Consider the following 23,589-nt stretch of genomic DNA (forward strand, 5'->3'; position numbering starts at 1 on the left):
TGCTCTCCAGGGCTGCCAGACATTACCTCCTTCCTCTGTCAATGGCAACACTTAAATGAGGCACTTTAAGCAAGCAGCCTAAATGCAGCCCGTAGTGTAGAAAGATAGGATAGAGGCAAGTAAAAGTGTGGAGTGTGTAAGGGCAGAAAGTAGGAGAAGTGACACCAGAGACAAAGGTCTGCCAGGATAGTGCAGGATTGTGAAGAGAAGAAGAAGAGCAAGAATGAGAAGTATAGAAGTGGAAAAGTCTGGAAGAGAGTGAAAGAAACAGAGGAGAGCATAAGGGTTAACTTTGGTAGCAGTTTCCTTTGAACAGGGAGGGGGAAGGAGAGCTTAAAAGAACAGAGAAATGAAGAACAGATAGCAGAGTCTCCGGTCCTCTGATTTATAGGACCCATATAAATACTTAGTCACGCAGCACTTTCATTTTCCAAAACTGCCTGATCATGGTGCAGAAAGCACTCATGCCATCGCTGTGCAGTCTCATGCAGGACCCCTCTTGCTCCTGGCGCAGGGTGCAGAGCTTCAGCGGGCACTTCCGCAGACCCTGCACCACAGCCTGAGCACCACCCTTTCTCCCGTGGTCAGAAGACAGGCATGCGGTCCAGAATTTGTACCTATTTAAGTTAAGTTTTCCAGACATCTTGCTCTGCATGCGGCTCTTCGTGCATGTCTTGTCACCATCGTAGACAGGATTTTTCATGCAGATAATTTAACATGATGTTGCGGTCCCACATCCTACAACTCCCCAGTGGAAGTCCCTTGGTTGGAGCCATGCTGTTTGGAGCAGGAGGTTCCCGTCTTCCTCATTAGTTTAGTTGATTCAAACCCTTCTTTCAAATCCAAAGGCAAGCCCTGGAACAGCAATTTCATGACCTGTGGTCACCTTCAGAGCGCTGAGGCTCACTAGAAGGCCACCCACGCAGGGTGCTGGACACTGACTTTGCAGCAGTGTGCGCAAAATGCCATGATTGTCACATTTTCTGTAAACTACCACATGACAGAGTAAGTACATTGCCTATATCCCTCTGAGTGGTGCTAGATAATGTGTGAACATTTAAAAGACCTTCTTTTTCCTGTAGAATAACATAACCTGATACAGGGACAGAGCAAGATCACACAATTAAGATGTGCTACAAAGTGATCAATCAACTGACTAATTACAGCTGACTGCGGCAAGTAGAGATTCTTCTGTACTGAGTTTGCTTGCAATGAAGCGAGGAAGAGAACTGGGTTGCCTAAATGGCGTGAGGCACAGGCTAGCCAAGGCAATCAGTTGCTTCACTCAGTCATCTTCACTGATGGGAAAATACAGACAGCTCTCTGGTACTACTGGAACCTTTATCCAAGATGTTGCACGCAAAAAAATATTTGGATTTAGAAGCATTTTGTATTTTTGATATATTTCTAAAAAGTAACTGTTATTTTATCACCCAATCAAGGTATATAGTAGTGTTATATTACCAAATCTATAATTTATTACAGTTGTTTTGTGGTTATACCAAGGGTTGAATTAGTGCTTTATTACTATAAGCAACTGATAACACATACCTAATTAAGGTATCTTTGTATCTATCTCTCTTGTTTGGAATTGTTCCAACACCAAGTTCTTGAACAATTGTTGTTATTAGTGACTTAAGTGACCTGAAACAAGACTGAATGAACAGGTAGAGAAGATGTGATTGAAACACCAATCTTCTAAGTAGTTTGATTGGTAAATAATGCAGTAATACCAATTAGAACACCACAGCTTCTTATCTCATGGAGGTTACCTGATAAAATAAATATGTAGCTGTAAACACATCTTGTTATGGTAGAGTGTGGTCTGCATGACTTATATTACTTATAAGAAATAATTAAGCTTCTTTATGAAATCAGACATCAGAAACAATATTGGTCTGTACCCCAACTTTGTGAATATGTCATCACAGAAAACACAAGTAAATAAAACAAAAGCATAAGCCAGATGATTTACTGGATATTATTTTGTGTTTCTGAGTTCCAAGTAACATTTCACGTGTTATTTTTTGCTTTGCTGAAAAAAGATCCCAAAGATAGCTGCAATATGCATGAAAAATGTGGCCTTGTGGCACCAAAGGCAGAAGGATTTGATCTTGGCGCTAACCAGAAGCAGGGCTTTGAGCTGCAAACATAGGGTATATTTTGTCATTGCCCTTTCTGTGCATTCAGAAGATCAAGGGCTATTTAACTTCTAGCTCAGGAAGATCATGGTATTAATGTGGACATCGTGCTTCTGAGAGGTGCTCTGTGCTGCTGAAGTAAGCAGAAATCACTGCACAGCACTGCAGTGTGATCATATTCTTGAGGCTTAAGTGTCTCAGGGTGGACACTGGAGGCACCTCATTCTCTATTAGGGATTTAGTCTTCTGGAAAAAAATGGGAAAGAAAACATAAGCACAGAGAGCATACAAAGCAGGTCAGTTTGGTTTCCTTATAAAGAAAGTCAGGATGAGGCAGGGACTGTGACTAGTTCAGAGTCAGTCAGAGTTGCGGTAACTGGGGAAAGTGGGGACAGAAGGTGGGTTTCATTATTTCCCACCCCACGCTCAGCCATGGGACCAAACCCAGACAATCTCACAAAATTCATCAAGGCTAGGAAAAAAAGGACCAAAAATATTTAAGCTCAAACTTCCATTTCTTCCTTATTCTAGAAACAGTCCCAGCATCCATTTGTAGATAACTTTTTCCTTCTTCAGTTATAACTTTATTCAGTTCCTCTCCTCCTCCCCCCTCCTCCCTCCTACCCTAGGGCTGGTGAGTGGGAAAGGCAAATGGTTAAGGACAGTACCTGCCACACAAACTCAGCAGGCACCAGGGCTGGTGAAAATTCCCTGCTCCCAGCTTTTATGGCAGGGTGCAATTGGTGGCTTGTGTTTGCTATTTAAACAAAAGAGCCTTGGAGTTAGAGGGAAGATCTTCCCCAAGAAGCTGCTGACTCCTGAAACTTGATGTCCTGTTCCTTATCAGTCCAGTTTATGACGGGTTTCATAAATGTTTTATGAGACCCTGATGACTGCATCGCTGAGCAGGGTGGTGGCAGCTGCCTCCAACTTTGTGCGTTGTTGACAAAAGATCAAAGACCAGATTTACCACCCTGATAAGATCAGATGGATAAGAATCCCAAACTGACTTTTTCCCCGTTTCCTGCATGGCCAAGCACGTTGCAGGACTTATTGACAGAGGCTCAATCCTGAAGACCTTGTTTGGACAAAACTCCTACCAATTTCTACATCCCTTCCCTTAGGCTTAGTGGAGATTCCTTGAAATGGGCAGTAAAGCTTGACACCGTTGTTGATTTAGGGCAAGCCACCACCACCTTGACTGAAAACCCTTCTTCAGAGAGTCCATGGGCAGAGGAGTGCTGGGGGGATCGTTCGTCTTGGTGGTGTCAGGTCAATGGGAACCACCACAGCATTGCCAGCTTCCCAATGTTTTAAATCTCTGGTGCACAAGGCCTCCCTCCAGCTGTTGCAGAGCTCTGGCTTGCTCCTGTATGTGGTCATCTGGGCTGGGATCGGCTGACCAGTGGTGTCCCGCCAGCTGAGCCCAGTGGAGGCAGCAGCTGGGAACACGGCTGCATGACAGAGGCCGGCCAAGCCTGTCATGCACAATGCATCTGATTTTAACACATCTGATTTTTTAACAGTCCATCCCCCAGGAAGGTCCTGGGGTTGGTCTGAGCTGGGGCTTGAGGTGCTACTTGAAGGAGACGTCTCTCCTGGGCATGTCCACCAGCACCTCCAGCACCACAAGCACTGACTCCGAGGCTGGGCACTGCGGTCCAAGGACCTAAAAGCTGCAACATGAGGGGGCCACTCAGTGCTGACAGAAGCACGTTTTACCTGCCATTATTTAGAGTACTAGATGTGTTAGGAAGCTAAAGAAAGCAAGTGATAAGGCAGGGCTGCAGTGTCTTTCAAATGTAACTAGAAGTCTGAGAGTTGGATTCTGTTACTATTTTTTGCTATAAACTTTCTGTAATTTTTAATTGTCAAAATTGTCAAAAAAATATATGCCTCTTCCTTGCCTGGGAAGAGAAATATTTTTAGTTCCTTGTCAGAGGTTTGTTTCATTATTAGTAGAAAAAGCTTTTGATACAGCTAAAAATAAGTTATTGTAGAAACATTGGGCTCAGTCATTCTGTGTTTGTTGACTTTATTAAGCAATGCATGAGCAGAACAACTGTCCTTCCATGACACAGTGCATGCCTGTGCCCTGAAGTTTGTTTCCCAGGAAGTCTGGCTCCTTACTGAAAAAATGCCCAGTAACACGGGTTAGCGAGACCAAAGTATCTCAGAAATTGCCTTCAGAGCTACTTGACCAGCAGAAAGGATGGCTCAAAGCAGTAGACTGGCCCGTAGCACTTAAATACAGGCACAGTATGAAATAAAGACAGGTAAAGTGGGATCTAAATTTCCATCACCGAGTTCTCAGAGCCAGAGCCCGCAGTAAATCAGAGAAAATCCATTTCTTCACTGACAGCGATACCTGGCCAGAGAGAGACCGATGTTCCTCTGCTTGGAGAGCAGGGAAAGGCAATCTGATCTCATTAGGAAAAATTTAGATTTTTTTCAAGCTACCAAGTGTCAAACAACTGTTGGGCAAACAAGTGACTTCCCCAGGCTTGAAGTGTGCAGTTTGCTGGGAGCTGCCGTCTGTTTTGTGAGTCACATTTTCTTCGGTCTCATTGAAAAGGAAAGATTTAAAAAGTGTGAGTTTAAGCATTTTTCCTCTGTTCCCAATGCCAGAAACTTGCTTTGCTATAGCTCAAAGAAAGATACTTCTGTGGAAAGGTAGGGCTTGGCAGCCATGAAATAGCCTGTCAAATGGAGATGGTTGGGCTTTACACCCTCTTTGTGGAAGTATAAGTAACTCCACAAAGTGATGGAGAGTCAAAAATCAAGCCTAGTGACCTGAAGTACCCAAGGGATTTGGTTTTTAAAAACAGCACATGGAAAGTTAGCATATATAATCTATCTTGGGTTTGTATGAGCTAATAAGGACAAATATCCTGTTACACACCATAGGTATTCATTTGGCTTCCAATTACCCATGCTTGTTTGCTGCTCTGGGAAGTAGAGGTAAGACTCTGCATGGGGTTTGGCGGTACAGCTACCATTCCCACATGAGCAGGGGCACCAGCAGAGCAGAGCTGACGGGGCCACCACCAGCTCCTGCTCCCAGTCCCGCTCTGCCCCAGGGATCGGTCAAAAGGTGATGCCGGGGACAACCACTGCTCCCCATGGGCCATGCGCCCTGTGCTAAAAAGCGTGCCAAGCTCTGATGTTGCTTGGGTCTGCTTCTCCTCCGTGCGGTGTAAAAGCTCATTCCCAGGGGAATGAGTGGGGGAAGCAGCCCCGTCTAGGGCAGGTCTGGCAGGGCGGAAGGGCAGGCAGTGGAGCCAGCACGGAGGCAGCCAGCACCGCCTTTATAGTGAGAGCAGGCAGGTGGACATGGATCTTTATCTTCTGCCAACTTGTTTTCTAAACATTATCAACTCAGATTACTGTCCACAAATTTCACTCCAAAACTTGAGAGTAATAGGCTTTTACAATGCAGTAAAGAAAGATATTAACTGGTTTGGGGATTGACTAGACAACCATTTACACCACTCTTTTATCAATATTGCCATAATTTGACACTTCTGAATGGAGGAGGATTGTAAAGCACCTGCAGACCCTGTAAAACATGTTAAATGGAGATTAGTCTTACTGCTTAGTTTAAGCCTAGTAAAAGATAATTAAATTGACTGATGCAGCTGTAAATCTCACTTTTATCAAATCCTGGCTCTCTTTGTCCTTATGATTTTACAGCATCGTTAATGTTGTTGTGACAATATCATTAATCTCCTCCTGCTGTTCAGAAAATGAAAGGCAACCAGCAGACACTATATAAATCAGCTCTCCCCTCACTGGCGTTATCTTTTCTCCCTTCTTGACTCTCATACAACTCAGACACACATTTCATTCACGAGGTGATTTCATAAGCTGAAAATTAATTGTAAATATACCATGTTTCTTTGAGAGCTGCTTGTGTGAAAAGGTTTTATTAGATATTTTTTGGAAGTGAAAGGCAATTAGGAATAATTCTTCAGTGTTCTTCAGTGTTTTGGTTTAGGGTTTTTTTTTATTTTACTCTTTGTGTCAGCGGTACAACATGAGAGACCATCAAGCCTACAAGAAGAGGTACACTGTTGTTTTGGAAATACTGGGAAATCCAGCTTAAGTCATCAGTGACTTAATTTTTATTTTTGCTGATTGGGGAGAATTAATTAGACAAGGATGGTTGACTTTTTTCCACTTCTTGTTTCCAAGAGAGGACTGGGACTGAGCTGGGCATGGGGAGGAGGTGAACAGTCAGTAGGGGGAACTTGTTGACCAACAACACTGCATAAGAGATCCTGATGTAGTAAATGGAGCCCCTCAGTCATGCAGAAGGTTTTGCACTTCTGCAGTTCCCGGTGGGTAGTATAGATGTGACAGGGAGTTTAGCTGTATGGACTCAGGCCAGCCATGCTACTTGCTCTCTGGGCCCAAGGACTCACTGTGGTCCTTTTTATACGCTAGTCTAGATGGAGCCAGTGCATGTCCCAGGTTCAGGCTCACAAAGGGGAAGCTGTTCTGCTGGGCATAGCTACAGAAAGCTGGGATGATAATACGTATGAGATGCTCCAAATTCCTGTGATGGACTGAAGAACCAGCAGGCTTTTAAGAGATGACTGATAAAAAGTCATCACAGAAGCGACCAAAATACCTGTCCCGGTGTTTCATAGCAGTCACCAGAGGCTTTGGGAAAACCCTGGGGGCATGCAAATCTCATGACTGCCTGGGGGATGTCTCACCACCTCACCACTCTGTCTCAGCTCAGCGCCTCCCCAAAATTATTCCAGTTTTCTTTCCTCTGTGTGCTTTTCACCTTCATGATTGCATATGAACCATGCAGCCTGAATCATATGGGCTTTTAATTTCTAAACCACTTTATTCCCCAGAAAAAGGTCACTCACCTTCCTGAGATGTAACTGTGGATGCTGGGTCATGCGCCTTTGGTTGGTCAGGGCACACAGAATCCCCTCTCTAGGTCTGAGGTGGACAACATAATCCCACCTCAAACAACAGGACGCTTCAGATAAGTGAAGTTCAGATAACTACCTTGTCTGCCTTCCCCAAGGTCAGCTGGCTCAGCAGGGCTTTATCCACATTGTTTTACCTAACATATTTACCCACGACCCACGACTAAATCCCTTAAAATCTAGATTTCCACTCAGGCACTTCACCTTGGGTGGTGGGTCTCACATGACTGAAATTTTGCAGGGTTTTTCTGAAACAAAAACCAACAAACCCCACAGTCTGAATGCTGACTGAAGCCAAGTGGCTCCTCCTAACAAGGGATATCAGCAGGTAAACTACGAAGTTTGCATCTAGGATATTCTCACTGACCATTTTCTCTGGCTCTCTGTATTTTCGTGGTTAATTCAAGGTTTGAGGCTGTCCCCTAGGTCTAATGTATAACCAGAATTGTGCTGTACTTGGCTGAAGTCAATGGAAAAAATTGGGTATTTTAGCCTACTGTTTATGGGGGGAGAGTTCATAATCTGGTGTTTAAGTCACAGGGAAGCCTAAATATAGTGCTTTAATCATCAGCAGCTATAATTTCACTCCAGTAATTCTTTAAACTCTGTGGTTTGAAAGTCCAAAAGATAAGAAGCACTTCTCAGCAATTCCAATAGACAAAGAGCATGGGGTTCATCCAGAGGCCACTCCTCCAGCCAGGGCTGTGCTTACCTTTCCAGCTCCCAGGTAACTGGGAGGAAGAAAACAGGGAGCTCCCTTCAATGTCAGTTCTTCCAGATCCTCAGGGTGGGCAAGGTTTGCCCCTCTGCAAATATCCAGGGCAGCACCAGCATCTCTTTTCTGTGCTGACCCTGCAGATAAGCAGCCAGGGAGGTTCAGAGGTGGCCTCTAAGCTCTGCAAAGGGGACAAATTTATGGCGAGAGTACAACAGGTAGCAATGGTGTGGGATGAAGGGGTGGTGGGAAGAAATGCATAGCTTAGTTTAGGTATGCTGTGTGCTAGGCTTAGCTATATTCTCATACAAAAGTATGTATAAAGGGGGCTAAATAGTTTATTTCTAGGAGCTGTGTAGTTGATGCCTATCAAGGAGTGTTCTCCGTGGTTGTGGAGGATTCATCTCACAGGGTGGCTAACTTCAGTCTTGCAAAATGTAGATGTTTAGCCTTGAGCTGGTCATCTGAGCTCTCTGAGCAAGGAAGGGAGATAGACAGGCATCTCCTGAGCACAGTTCATCAGAGACCAGGTTTAATAACCCCCTGGAGGTACCTAACTCTCTGCATTGACTACGCAGGTGGACATCTGGGTTAGACTAGATGCCTGACATAGTGTGGTCCCGTGTGGTGAAGAAACATCCAGGAGAGAGAAACCTATGCGAACAAAATAACTGCACCGGAATCCCAGGCACAGCACAGGCAACTCCCTTCCTTCTGCTGCCTGCCAGGGATTTCAGTCATGCGGACAGGCCCTGGCTCCAGCTGCCTGGGGCACGGTGGGAAGGGATGTCATGTGGGGCAGGTCGGTGGGACAGGTGGTGGGACAGGTGACAGGCTCTTCCAAGCCAGGGGCTGGGTGTCCTCACAGGGCTCTCACCTCTCAGAGCTGTCCCCCAAAGCCCCGGGTGACCCTCCAGCAGAGCCCTGTGCCTGGCTCATTTCACAGGCACCGTGATCTCAAAATTTCCCTTAGCTAGGTCAGCAGGTACAGGTGCATGAAAGTCCAAGGGCAGGATTTTACCAAAGTCCGCCCCTTTATGGCGCACAAAGGTCTGCTGCCACGACCAGGTGGCTCCACTGTGCCCAGGGGTGAGGCCCCGGGAGCCATGGGCTGCCCTGGCTCTGGGCAGGTGGCAAGAGCAGAGCCCTCTCAGCCCTGGAAAGCATTTGCACCCAGCAAAGTATTGCATTTTTCAAAACCTGCTATAAACCAAGCGCCCGGCCACAGCCCTAAATCCCGATGGCACCGGCGATGCTCAGAGACACAATCTTGCAGCAGCTGGAGGGGCTCCAGCATCTGGTCCCAAACTAATGACACAGATTACCCGGAAGTGTAAATAGCAGCAGATACTGAGTGTTGTTACTCCTCAATAAAAGGTGCATATTATTTAATCCTAATTATATTTAGTACAAGTTGCTTCCTAATGATTAGCATTTGAAAGAGATGTCAACGATTTTCACTTTCTTTAAATGAAGGGTGATAGGCTTTTATAGCAGAGTATAAAGATATCAGCTGGGAAATCTATGGACATCAATGGCTTTATTTTTTTCCCTTTATCTATTGATATAGCCCTAATTTGACACTTGCCTGTTGAGGAAGCTTGTAAAGAGAGTGCCGACCCTGTAATGCAAGTTAAATTTCGATTAGTCTTACAGCTCACTTGAAGCCCAGTAAAGTGATAATTAAATCCGCTGTGGTGGCTGTAAACTCTCAAGTACCTGGAATTAGCTCTATTCCTGCCACTGCCAATACAGCTTCATCAGAGTTTATACTGTCCACTGCCCAGGGGCCCCTCCAGATGTGGAGCAGAGGTGAGCATCTGTCTGATCATGCTGCCCAGATCCTGCAGCCTTCTGGTCTGGCCCATCCAGCCTTGTAAAACGCTGCATTGTCACCGCCACAAGTTGCTTGCTGCAAGGCTGATATGACCATACTTACCTCTAAATTCAAACCAGAGGTTACAATCTGGGTCAAAACCATTCCGTTTATCAGAGAGAAAAGATAGCCCTGCCCTGTTGTTGTGGCACACAACAAATAATTTTATGTTATCCTATCTTGGCTTCTACTTTTAAGCAGCATTAGTCATTTGGGAACTGAATCTATCAGACTTTGGCACAGGTTTCATCGTGTCTGTGCTGAGCTCTGTAGTGGGGGAGAGCCCAGACGTCCCTTTGCTTGTGTTGCCCATGAGCCAAGCATGCCGCAGCCCCATGGGGACGGCGCAGGGTGGCCGAGAAAGGAAGCTGGAGGAGACCGTGGCAGTCTGTTCTGCCCTCATAATGACCAGTTCCGTGGGTCATTTCATTCTGTCTCTGTATTCCTGGCATCAGATTAGGAAACATGGAGCAGGGCAGCTGGCTGGGAGACAGAGAAAGCCTCGTTGCAGCAGAACCTTGCATGTGTCACTTGGTTTGGAAGAATGCCTCTGCTTGTTTCTTTGGTAGGTAAAGGGATCTAAAATACCTCAAAGCTGCTTTGACGGATACCAAAAGGAAAGAATCGCACATCGAAGAAAGTCACGCAAAGGAGAACAGGTTTCAGGTTTGGTGACTGACTCAACAGGTGGCTTATGGTGAAAAACTTGAAAAACATTCAGTGCTCTTTGCTGTCTCAGTTCAGGTTTTGTCCAATATCTTGTTTGAATTTCAATCATTATTATAATTAAATTTTCAGGCAAGCATCAGATCACATTCTTTAAGAACAATTACTTGTTACTTCTATTATTTTCTTGGCATTCATGGTTCCCTGTGATCCATTCAACAAATAACATTTTGCATACTTTCTCACTGAAAAATATGTAATACTAAAAATCGCCAATGAGCAGCAGTTACAGAGAGCCGTGCGGCACAAAACAGAGTGGCCACCAGGTGGAGGTGCCTTTCTTGAGCCCACGATTCAGTGAGGATGGGATTCTTCCCACCCGGATTTATACATGTGCCAAATGGAGACCTCTGCATCTGAGCTACCACCTTATTTTCCTTGTGTAGTTGTGGGAGGGAACTTGGTTTCTTTCACATTCTGGCTGGACAAGTCATGCTGAGACAGCGCCCAGTGCCACATTTCCTTCCCATCACATGGCCTGACCTGTGTCTTCACTACACAGACAGATACTTGGAAGAGGGGTCTGCTGAGGGGTACCAAGCCAAAGGAAAGCCTCTGAGCTGAATATATAACAGGGGCTGGGCAAGAGAGGTATTACAGATGCTTGTCTGTCCTTAGGCTTCCCTTGGCATCTGCCACTAACAGTAGCTGCTAGAGGCAGGAGGTAGATGGAATTTGGGGCTGAATCCAAATGACCAGTCTCCAGTTCTCATTTTCTAAATTAATTGAGAAACTGGCTGAGTGGCACCCACCTTTCGTTCGATGCCAGCCCAGTGGGACTGTGCTGTGTTACATCCCTGCCCTGCTTGGATGCGAAAGGATGAGGTAACTCTGTCCTGAATTAGCTACATGGGAGGAGCAGTTCAGTTTTCAATGAAATGCCCTAAATCTAGCAGCCTGCTACATGCAAGCCCAGCCTCTAAGCTCCCCTTACAGGCAGTGTTGTGGTCAGGGGAGCAGTGCTGCCAACCCCAAGGCTACCAGGCTAGTCCTCCAAATCACTAGCTGAGCTCGGCACCCATGAGGTCTCTGTTGATTATAGACATGTTACAGGCTTGGTGTGCAGGTGGACACCTAAATGTAGATGTCTCAATCTTGGGCTGAATGCTTTTATTGTAAAAAGGGGATAACTCATGTAAGTGCTAGTCGATGTAAAAGCCTTTGGAGTCTGATCCTTGTACGGAATGCTTTGCAGTGCAGCAGAGTCTATGATGCAAGGCAGCAAGAGAGATTTCTGCTGTTTAGACAAGGACCATGACACATGCAATGTTATTTCCAGAAAGTTGTTTAAAGACACTGAAATTCAGGATGGCACAAAAGAAATGCAAGTGTCATAAAATGAAACCCATGACCAGGAAGGGCCCATCAACGCTGGCAGCAGGAGCCTGCCGGAGCACTGCCGGCCGGCGGGCCGACGCTGCCACCCGGCGGGGGACCCGGCCTCCGCTCCGCCGCTCTGCCTGGCGCCGGGGAAAATTCCCTGCCAGGGGAAGACGTTGCCACCTTTCTCACCCGGTTTTGGTTTTGGGGTTTTTTTTGTGTTATAACCCCTAGAAGTGTGCCACGGGGCTGGGTCCGGAGGATGCACGGCATCCTGGGGGAATGGGAGACCCTAAAAGTTGAGGACTAGAAGGAAGAGTGTGCCATGAGACTAAGTCATGTTATTTTATAACTTGCAAGTACTTATTTTGCTGGGCTGGTACTTTGAGTACAAAAAGAAGGAGAGAGCTTGACAGCTGCTACCAAACCAGGGGCGAGGAGCTGGGCTTTGTTTCTAGAGCAGGGATGCTCCTCCGTGCAGAGACCTGCCCCTCTGCCACGCTGCTGCTCCTCTTCTCGGCTTCAAAGCACACATTCACTCCTTCTTTCTCAGACCCGCGCCTATGCACCTAGCAAAAGTGGGATGGCCCTGCCCGTAAGAGCTTTTGCCTTTGTGAATTATTTTCCCTTCGGGCTTTCACTCCCCTTCATTAGAGAGGACTTCAAAAAAAGACAAACCATCCCTGTCCAGTGACTTTATGTCCCATGCCAGGGCAGTTGAAGCTACCACCTATCAGTCACCAGGATGGCATCCATCATTTCTGTCTGCACAAATGAAGCTGGTGTTCCTTCTTCTCTGCATCAGGGGCCACATGGTGAAACCCTTTGCCTTGACCTTGTCTTTCCACTTCTGCCTCTGTGCAGGGTGTGAGGGTCTTACCCCAGCACTGTGGGGTGGTGGACCAGCAGCCTTTCAGCAGCCCCACGGGTCCCAGCGTCTGCCTTCAACCCTCCTGCACCTGTCTCATCTTCACCCGTGATCACCAGAGAGAAAAGCAGAGGGTGTAAAACACCCCAGATAGGGACATTTTAATGAGAGGATGGAGCAGAGCAAGACAAGACTGCTCTCTTAAAGCAACCTAGAGTTAGACACTGTCTCACGCTATTTGAAGACATAATAAAAATTAATGCATTAGCCTTTCAAGAGTTACTAGCACGTCTCCCCTTGGCTACCTTCAGAAACACTTTTTAAATATTGAAAATCCCACTGAGTTTTAACTATGAAACTTTAATGGAGACAGATTCTCTGAGCCTGCTTAAAGGATTTCTCTGCAGCATATGTTGCTGCATTTCGGTTAATTTACTGGGCTTCTTTCTCCCTGGCCTCTTTCTTTTCAGCATCTTTCTTTACTCTCTCTCTCAAGTGCTAGTTCTGCTCTTTGTTTCATTTTTCATTTCCTCTTCTCTTTCTAGCCAGAATTCATTAAATGTTCTAGCCAGCTTTTTTCTCCCCATTTGATTTTAGGCTAGACCTTTTCCACTTTTTTCCCCTTTGGCTTCTACCTTATATCGTCTCTTTCCTGCAGCTTTCAATGAGCTCTTTTTCTTCTGCCTCTTTCTGGGTTTCCGTATTTTCTCTGACAACAAAGTTTGTAATGAACTGAATGGGTTCAAATGACCAGAGCAAGCCATTCTCTGCCAGATCACTGGAGCTCAGGAGAACATCTAGCTGCTCAGTAAAATGAGACCAAACACAGGGTGAATGTAGGTTATGAGGAAAGTCTTCCAGATGCTGATAACCTGCCTGGACCCCTTTGAGTGACGCTCTTGGTACCACTGGTCAGACATCTCATCTGAATTTGAGGGATCACAATCTGGCATCTGTCTCTGAGGGGCTTGTCTGACACCCTTTATAACAAAAGGCAAGAAACAGGCACGTGGATTCATTGGACAGATTTTAGATGTCTGTTTGGATGTTAGATCATCTTCTGCTTTCTATCTAACCTATTCCACAGAGCCTTAGGCAGTAGCTGTTTAGGTTTTCTGGCTGTGATCACTTACTTCCTATGGCATTTTCTCTGAATAAGCAGATTATTCAGCGCCTTTCTTGAGCTGTGGACATTAGACATGAACACAATATCCTGCCAGTGCTTGCACCATATAGATTCATGCATGTCGGGTCCCATGACTGGGCAATGGCATGTTGTGGTATGGTGGATGGAAGGAAACCTTGTCACCAGACCATGCTGCAGCATGTGGCCCTCAGGTGCCTTCCTCAGACCCCCATGTCCTGCAGCACTGGAGCAACTGGGAATGACCAGCTTAGATGAGGAGAAGAGCTCTGGTGATCAATAACAAATCTTTTATTCTGAAAATGTAACTATAAAGGAAAGAAGAAAAAAGAACGACAAAACCATGTAGCAGTTCAACTTCAGTGTCTTCTGTGTCCCCCTTGAGGAGATCTGCCAAGAAAAAGTTGCTATTTCAGGTGCAATGAAGCAGAAATTACCTATTGCCCATATTTGGTCTCTGATACCACATTGTTAACTGGGCATTCAGCTGGAGCCCGTTAACACACATTACTTTTGTGAGGTCCAATTACTGATAGTCCTCACTGAAATTGTTACCACGGGCAGGGAGTGGGGTTGTGATGGGTTGATCCCAGCCAGCAGCCAAGCACCTACACATCTGCTCACTCTCCCCTCTCCTGCATGATGGGGAGAAAATAGGAGGAAGGTGAGAAGACTTGTGGACTGAGATAAAGGCAGTTTAGTAGGTGAAACAAAAGCTGCACATGCAAGCAAAGCGAAAAGAGTAATTTGTTCATTTTATCCCTTTGGCAGGCAGATGTTTTGCCACCTCCTGGAAAGCAGGGCCTCAGCACACGTAAAGGTTACTTGGGGAGATACATGCCATAACTGTGAATGTCCCCCCTTCCTCCTTTCCTTGAGCTTTTACTGCAGCATGTGATGTTGTATGGCATGAAATATCCCTTTGGTCAACCTAGCTCAGCTGTCCTGGCTGTGCCTCCTCCCAGCTTCTCGCTGACCTCCAGCCTACTTGCTGGTGGGGCAGACTGGGAAAAAAGAGAAAAACTCAATGTGGTGCAAATGCTGCTCAGCAACAGCCAAAACACTGGTGTGTATCAGCGGTGTTTTACTCACAAATCCAAAACTCAGCACTGTATGGGCTGCTGTGGAGAAAATTAACGGCTTCCCAGCCAGGCCCAGTACAGGGAGTCAGCTGTAAAGCTCAGCACGTAGGCAAGTACCTCCAGCTGACCTGCCCTCTGAGCTCCCATGATAGATCAGGGGGTCTCCAGGGGCTCAGCTGACATGTGGAGGCCCGCCAGCCCTCCAGCCACTGTTCCCCAAGAGCGTGGGTCTCCATAAGTCCTGTCCCACATCTGCCAGTCCCAAACAAATGCCTTGGAAACCCTTGGAGGCAAAGGGATGGTGCCACCATGCACATGCAGACACCTGCATCTCCTCTCATGCTCATTCCCACACAGGGGCAGCTACACGAGGACCGAGGGATGGACCCTTCTCCGTGCTAAATCCAGGGCGGTCCTGTCTGCCTGAAGGTACCTGGCAGGAGACAGCTGGCAGAGCACCCAGGAACACCGCCCAGGTAAGAGGTTCAACAAATTACTTTTAGACTCCATCACAGCTTTTAGGTCCTGTTCCCTGCACCTTGCACACTCATTTCCAAGCATTCCTTAACTACTGTGACTGATATATTAAGCTACGTTTTTTCTAGCATTTGGTATAACTTTATAAAAGATGCATTGTACCATAAATTAACCTTTTGCTTTGTTATTTAAAAAAATAATAATTTAACTTTCCACTATGTCATTTAAAAAGTAATAACTCTGTTCAACATCCCCATCTTTCATACTTAACCATACATACAACCTATCATGTCTTTGGGTTTTTACATCTAGTCAACAAATAAAGCTACTATCACCTTTCCGGACAAATGCTTAATTTCCATATATCAACACAAGCAAGTTCAGTTCACTGATGCCAAACACATCTCTCAGACATAAATGTTCCCTGACAGTATTTCTACAAGGCTAAGAAGTGTTTCTATAGGGTCACAGTCTGGACATTGTGCTGATGGATCAAGCTGCTGCAGAGGTAGGATTTAGTTGTTGTACCAGCTCTGAACAGTCCTAGACTGGAAAATTGAACCTGCCAGAGCTGCTGTGAAGGCACAAAATAATCCATCCTCTTCCTCAGCCAATGCAGCTCCTGATCTGAAGCAGCTGCTGCTATTTCAGTCCTGAAACCGCTTCACAGTCTTGTCAAAGTGCCTTGGGGCTGCCATGTATCTTCATTTCTCATTGACTCCTTGATGCCAGCGGGACTGGTGTAGGCCAATACCCCCTTCTCAGGGGTAAAAAATTAAAGGAACTGAGAAATGAAAGGAAGGGGGTGGAGAGTGTTTGGCTCATTTTCAGTGGTCTGGAGATTGAAGACAAAACACCAGCATTCCTTCTGATATTTGTTTCCCTGTCAGAAAGACAGCTTGGAAGGGAGAGGCCCCACACCAGAAGGAAGAAAATCTGTCACTGTGGGAAAAAACGGAGACTCAAACCTCAGAAACAATTCCTGGAGCATGGGGAACAGATGGATTTAAAAGACATGAAATGCCATCTGAAAACTTTTGATGTTGATTCAAACTGATACCTTGAGAAATAATTAGCAACAAACTGGTATGGCAGACCTTTATTCCATCAACCGGCCCTTTTTATGATCCAAGCACTAACTCTGTAAGACATTTCTTCATGCTGACAAATTCCTCTCTGCTCCCAGGCATGCAATCAGGCCGGGGAAAAAGTCACATTACAGGGAGGAAGAGCTTGGTGGAAATTCATGTATTTCATCTAGGAGTCACTTCACCAAATTGCAGCCATGTCAGAGATGGTCGTTGGATCAAGAGATTCTGGTATGTGGGCAAGGAAGCCGTCTGACACATGGGGTGGGAATCTAGAAGTGTACCTTTTTTCTTTTTCGCTGATGAGGGAACCCAGAGCTTGGACAATCAACTTTAGGTGGATTGCAAACTCCATGCGACCATTTGATGCCTTCAGCTTATTTGTGTCAAACTTCACAGTGTATAGAGGTCTCAAAGGTCTAAATCTCACAGACTCAGTGATGGCCAGTAACTGCGAACTGGAAAGGCAAGTCTGTGTGTGCAGGGAGGGAAATGGTGGCGTGATTCAAGCCTGATCCCTCCCAAGGTTCAGCAGCCACCAGCCAAGGCAACACCCCCACCAGCTGGACAACTCTAGAGAAGTTGCTCCACACCTCTCCGACGTGGGCAGGACATCAAGGAGGGCTGCAATGTGGACAGCGTGGTGTGGGAGCTGGGTGGAAACCTGAGGTGGCTGTGAAGGAGCTTCCTCCAGGAAAACCAGCCTTTCTTAGTGCCACTGCTCCTGGAAAAGCCTGTTTAACTATTAAGGCTTTGCATATGTATAAACACCTGTGTTATTTCTCCATCTCTTAATCACAGTAACGAACATTTGAGCAGACCTGGTTTGTGCCAGATCACTGTGTCTGGATTGTCTATAAGCATGACTTCATGATATGGGAATAGGTCTATAAGAAGACATCTAGAAATATACAGCTATAAAATAGCAATTAAAACATAAATGAGCAAACCAGAACCTCCCTCAAGGGATATAGGGGAATGCCAGATGCCTTTCCCTGCATCTCAGATTATCCCGAAGTATTTTGAAATAAAAATGCTAATAATAACAGCCAAGAAAACTACCAACTGTGGAATATAAAATTGCTAATAATAACCTGAGCTCTGAGATAAGTAACTTTGTTAATAAGGCAAAAATATTGGCAGACCTAATTCCAAAAAAATCCCTTCATATTAAAAAAGGCAGATTAACAATATGGGTTATGCAGTTTAAACAGCAGAGACAGATTTCTCTCTTAACCTCTTCCCTAGAGGTACCACTTCCTTCTGATTCCCTTACAGCAATCATCTTCATTCACAGTCTGCATCCAGAACAGTGTCTCCAGATGGTGACACCGCCCAGAGCTGCCTGAGACAGGAGGTGATGGCCTGCTTTGTGGGCATGAAGAACACACATAACTTGGGAAATGTCTGTCTTCAGCCTGGATCTGAGCCCAGCTCTTCCTGGACTTCTGCCATGCCCATCCCCACGGTCTTGTGTCCACCTATGTAGTGGTTAGCCTTATACATGTCTTTGGGGGAGACTCACATTCATAAAAATTATCTCATGTTACATGTAAGAAAGTTTATGCTAGAAAGACAGATGAGGTTGAAACATCAAATGCTCAGAAGTGAGGAAATGCCAGAATTCAGACTGTCTGACAAGATGTCAGTCTGTCCCTAGGGTGGTACAGCTGGACCAGAAGTGGTTTTCTGGATTTGGGGGACTGGGTCTGAGGCAGTCCTTTTAGATATCAGAAGCTGAAGGCAGCTTAAAGGCCAAAGGGAATTTTAAAATTACCTAAGTGTGTATTTTAATTTAAAAAGGCATCATTTTCATATTCTATATTATGTCTTAATAGGTGAACTTACATCTAGCAAAAAGCACTGAAGGCAGAGATGCAATGAATGGATACTATTCCTCTTCTGCATCCTAAAGAAGCAGTGGTTTACTTTTTACAGGACTTAATGTAACTTAAAAGTACCTCTGTATTCTCTTAGTTTCTACTTGTAGTTTCCTTACTACTAAAAGAAAGGAAACCTGAATAATTCTACCTCCTACCACCCCACAAACTGCTATTATTTCCATTTTTCTTATGCCTATCCCTTTCTGATAAAGTTTTTAATTACATTCCAATGGCCACTGAAGCAAGCAAACAAAGCTTTGAGTAGAAACAAGAGTTTTCCTAATCATCTCTTGAATACCTGGTAAATCCCTTGGCTAGCACAGAAGAGTCCCAGTGCCTAGCCGGCCGAGAATTTGCAACTTGTGAGTACAGCAACGAGTGACCAAAAGGGTTTATCCTTGCCCTGAAATGTCTTCTTTCTTCCTGCTCAGCCAGCTGTGTTTTTACCTCCAGGTTGTCTGGGATTGCTTTGAGGTTTGGAGCACATGGTGGTGAGAAGTGCTGCCTGCTGCTCCGGGCTGGAGCTCCCGCCTGGCCAGCAGTGATGCACAGGGAGCGGTAATTGCAAGGAGGTGGGGAAGCCACTCATGCTGCTCAGGGAAGAAGCTGGGAAGCCTTTATAAGCCAGACGTGTTTAACCTTCTGTGCTAATCAGGGGACTTGAGAAACTAGTTATGTTTTTCCACATGTGGCCATCGGCCACAGCACAGGGCAAAGAGACATGAAATAGAGTGACATTTTTTAAATGGTGATTGACATTTAGGAAGCAAAAGTAAGTCCCATTTTCAAAGGAGACAAGTCTGCTCCTCGTATTTCATGCACAGAAAGAAAGCAAAAAGAATCATTAAGAAATGCAGCCTGTGCCAATTTTCATGTACCTAAAAGAAGCAGGCTCAAAATGGGGAAAAAATCATGCTTTTCAACTCTCCATTTTGTTTGTTTTCCTTTCAAAATATTTTTTTGCTTGTGAGAGCTATTGAGCTCTTTTATGTTTGCTTCTAAAAAAAAAAAAATTACAATGCTCTTCAGAGTACTTGACAGCGTGTTATCTCTGGACAATCTTTATGTACTCCAGGCACCAGAGAGGCTGCCCAGCATGGGGCTGGTCGAACAGCTCAGAGAGCAATTCCCACCATATATTATGGCAACAGATCAAGCTTGTCATGTAGAAATAATTCCTGATGCTAGAAACTTTATCTTCTCAAATCATAACCTGTAGCTCAAGAAAGTTACAGATCTTTTTCTGCTCCTGTGGTTTCACACCAGTGGTAAACAACAGGGCTGGATATTCCTTCCATCAAGGATTTTTTTGAGCTGAAACAATAGTTCAAGTATGAACTGTGGAAGTTGAAATCATTCTTTTTTCCCCTGCTATTTCACAAGAGCAAGCAGCACCTTGAGATGAAAATGACTCCTCATCTGTACCCAGCTAATGCACAGCTCATCCTCCTAGAATATTTTCTAATGTTCTTGCATACGCTACTGTAAAAGTCCAAAGGCGTGAATGGTGTACACCCAGTATGTTTCTGTGTCTCAGCTTATTTCTGATACTTCATGCTACACTGTCATCCAAGGTCTTAGGTTTTTCCTCCCTCATTCTGTGTACACCTTTCAAACTCATATTGCAATATTTGCTACCAGGTTCAACATCATGTCTTTAAACCTGCAATAATTTTCTTGTGCAGCTGGATACTGCTCACAGAACAGGAGCTTCCCGTTACTGCAGTGCAGAAGGGGTGGAAGTCCTCTTGCTGGTCTTCAACCACTGGTGGCTGAGTTCTCACTCTGGGCTCCCTTCAGGGGCAGTGACCTATTTTTTTGTCCTTCTGCAGGATGCAGTGCACTAGAAGTGCCTGTTTCTTTCCATAACTATGAGGGGAGACTCTTTCTAGCAAAGAGCAATCACTGCTCTGCCACACAGGGGGAGTGCCCACCACCAGGACACCTGGACCACAGTGCCCAAGGGGAAACCCATCTGCAGCCCCCAGCTCCACATTCGGTGCTGCCTTATCCTCCATTTTCACAAGTATCCCTCCCTCCTTATCTTCCTCCAGGCCTTTCTGGCTCCCCTGGCTTTTCCCCTGATGAGGGTGAGGTCCTCCAGCCTGCACAGCCCAAGGGAACCTCAACCAGGCCACCCACATTAAGTCCCAGGTAGGAGAAGCAAACCACATACCAGAGCAAACACAGCCAGGCTGCCAGCCCACCCTCTCCTGCTGTGGCTGGTCAGCTGCCTTGTGCTCCGGGAGCAGGTGAAAGAAGTGGCATTTCTCCTGTTCTCCCGCCCAGACAGCCCTAAACGAGCAGAAAAAAGCAGCTGCTTGCCACAGCTCTCAAGTAAACCTGGGTCCTCCTCGCTTTCCCACCATAAAAACCCGGTGCCCAGTGTAAGACACTATTCCTTCTCTGGAAAAAAGCAGGTTAATAAGGTTCGATGTCACTTTTTTATACAATGTGATTTTTATCCATATTTTTAAATCTGGATCAACAACCCTTTGAACATCAGTGCTGATTTTTTTTAGTAGGTTTGTGATCAGCTCTGGTTTGCCTTATTCTGTCAATATTACCATTACTATCCCGGTCTCCTTGTTCACAGGTGTGACTGTATGTGGGCAGTAGCAATCAAGCCTGCTCCCATCCAGCCTGAGGTCAGGAGGGTATGTTGTTCTGCCAAGGCTGCATCCAGTTCCCACTGGAATTAAGCAAAGTTTTTCTACCGGCTGTGAGCAAGTTAGACGGTCCCTCAGAAAATAGACTATTCTGATGCTGGTACAGAGTAGCTGCTGTTACTACAGCTTCTCACCTGCAAGCATTCGGCTAGGACCAATTGACATCCCATCCTCATGGGATTTGACTCTATGTCTTCACTCCCTCAGCAAGTCCCAGGTGGTTCTCAGCCCCTATGTGTGTGCTCCTTACTTCGTCTTACAAAAAGGATGGGAACAACAGGAATCCAGGCATCCACCTCCCAAACAAACATCCTTACTGTAAGCATGGAGCCATGCTTACATTCTTCCCCATTTCCCCCTTGAGGGACACACCACCACTCACGGTGGTCTGTAGGCAGTTGCCCAAGTGCTGGACAGGGTTGGTGCAAAACCTCCTGCAATTTGGGAGAATTCTCACTACTCTGGATGATAGAGGTGCTGCACTGGGAAGGATGACTGCTGTGGGGGTCTGGGATTGTTCCCCGTTGTATTCAGTAATAATTCAGTCAAATTCTCAGCTGGTCCAGACCAGTACCGCCTCAGACGGCAGCCAGAATCAACAAAAGCCATACCAGGCAATAATATTAGAGCTTTGCAATAAAAGACAAAGGTAAACAGGCAGCAATATGAAAGCCCATCAGGTTTCATTATAACAAGAGTTTTAAACGGAGATTGGCTTTTTGCTAAACTGCTTTTTTTCCAGGCACTTCAAAGACTCTGCCACTAGGTGTAGCAAAAGCACTCTTAAAAGTTGTCTCATACTTTGCTGTATTCTTTCAAAGGGGGAAACGGACTAAAACTCAACAAGTAAGATAAGGATGACCTTAAATAGAGAGCAAAAGCGTCCAGAGGAAATGGCACTGATGGCAAGCAGCATCGTGTAGGGCACAAAACGTCTCTCCATTAAAAAACAGAGATGCAATGGGGTTGGGTCATCATGCTTGAATGCTCTTTGCTTGGAAAACTCTCTGCACACCAAATTCTGCTCAGCATTCTCCGAAGTAATCCCAAGTGTTTTATTAAACTGCACGCAAGGGTTAGCAAAGGGGAGTTCTACACCCACTGGGGTTGGTAGCTGAAATGCCAGAGCGATTGGGAAGCTCAGGGTGTATTACTGATGTATTTCAGTTCTTCTGTGAACTGTGCTATACTCCAGAAGCAGGTATTTTTAGACCTCAAAAATGCAAGAATCAAATATAATAAACCACTAATAAGATAACATGGTTTGTTTCATTTACTTATAAAACTAAGAATCTAAGAATCTCCACAGAAATTATCTGCATAAAAAAATCCAAATGTCAAAAAGGATCTTTAAGATTTTTTTTTTTCTTTTCTGGTAAAAGAGGGTTGTTTAGGCATTCTCAGTGTCAGAAATAAGGTACCTGGAAAACTAAAACATCGTAAATTAACAGTACAATTAAGGAGACAGCTATATGAGGATTTTCAACATCTGAATCTGAATTTCACCAAGCAGTTTATGATGGAGTGGAGACAATTTAAAAAAACAAACAAACAAACAAACAAACAAAACCACCTTTGCAATGTTACCAAAGAAAGATGCAAACTGAACAGAGCTTACCAGGAAGTGATAAACAGATCTGGGAATTCAGCCAGTGGGAATTCAAACCAGAAGTTGTCTTTAAAAGACAGGTAAGGTACATGGTGGGTAGGGTTCCTCCAGTCCCATGGGGACATGCATGCCTGAGTTGGTCACCCAAAGTTGCTTTCACAGGCAGTAGAGCCCACAGTGTGTTATCCACCTGGAGCAGATACCCACACTGACCTGACTGTCCTGGTTTAAGCTGGGATAGAGTTAATTTTCTTCCTAGCAGCAGGCATAGTGCTGTGGTTTGGATTTAGTAGGAGAAAAATGTTGATAACATGCTGATGGTTTAGTTGTTGCTCAGTACTGCTTATGCTAGTCAAGGACTTTCCAGCTTCCCATGCTCTGCCAGGTGCACAAGAAACTGGGAGGGGGCACAGCCAGAACAGTTGATCCAAACTGACCAAGGGGCTATTCCATACCATATGACGTCATGCTCAGTATATAAACTGGGGGGGGTTGGCTGGGGGGCCGTGATCGCTGCTCGGGAACTGTCTGGGTATCGGTCGTCAGGTGGTGAGCAATTGCATTGTGCATCACTTGCTTTGTATATTATTATTATTATTATTATTATTATTATTTTATTGTTACTATTATCATTACTATTTTACTTTATTTCAATTATTAAGCTGCTCTTATCTCAACCCAGGAGTGTTTCTCACTCTTACTCCTCCGATTCTCTCCCCCATCCCATCGGGGCAGGGGGAGTGAGCAAGCGGCTGTGTGGTGCTTAGTTGCTGGCTGGGGCTAAACCACGACACCTGACAAACCACATGCCAAAAGTGGCCATTTCTCCTCATTGAGCCGTGGAAGGAGCCTGGGCTGAGCAGTTCAGCTGCAGATCGCTCCATCGCACAGATTGGGAGGGATCTGGGGGATTAATCCTATCTTTTCTGTCTACTTAGAGGAAAACTGATTCAAACCAAAGCAAATAAATAAAAGCTGAAACTTCAGCTAACAGAGCTGCATTATCCAGGAATACCTAGAGCCATGGCTATGAAGTGTGTGA

Source organism: Pelecanus crispus, chromosome 1 (genome assembly GCF_030463565.1).
Source record: "Pelecanus crispus isolate bPelCri1 chromosome 1, bPelCri1.pri, whole genome shotgun sequence".
Lineage (NCBI taxonomy): Eukaryota > Metazoa > Chordata > Aves > Pelecaniformes > Pelecanidae > Pelecanus > Pelecanus crispus.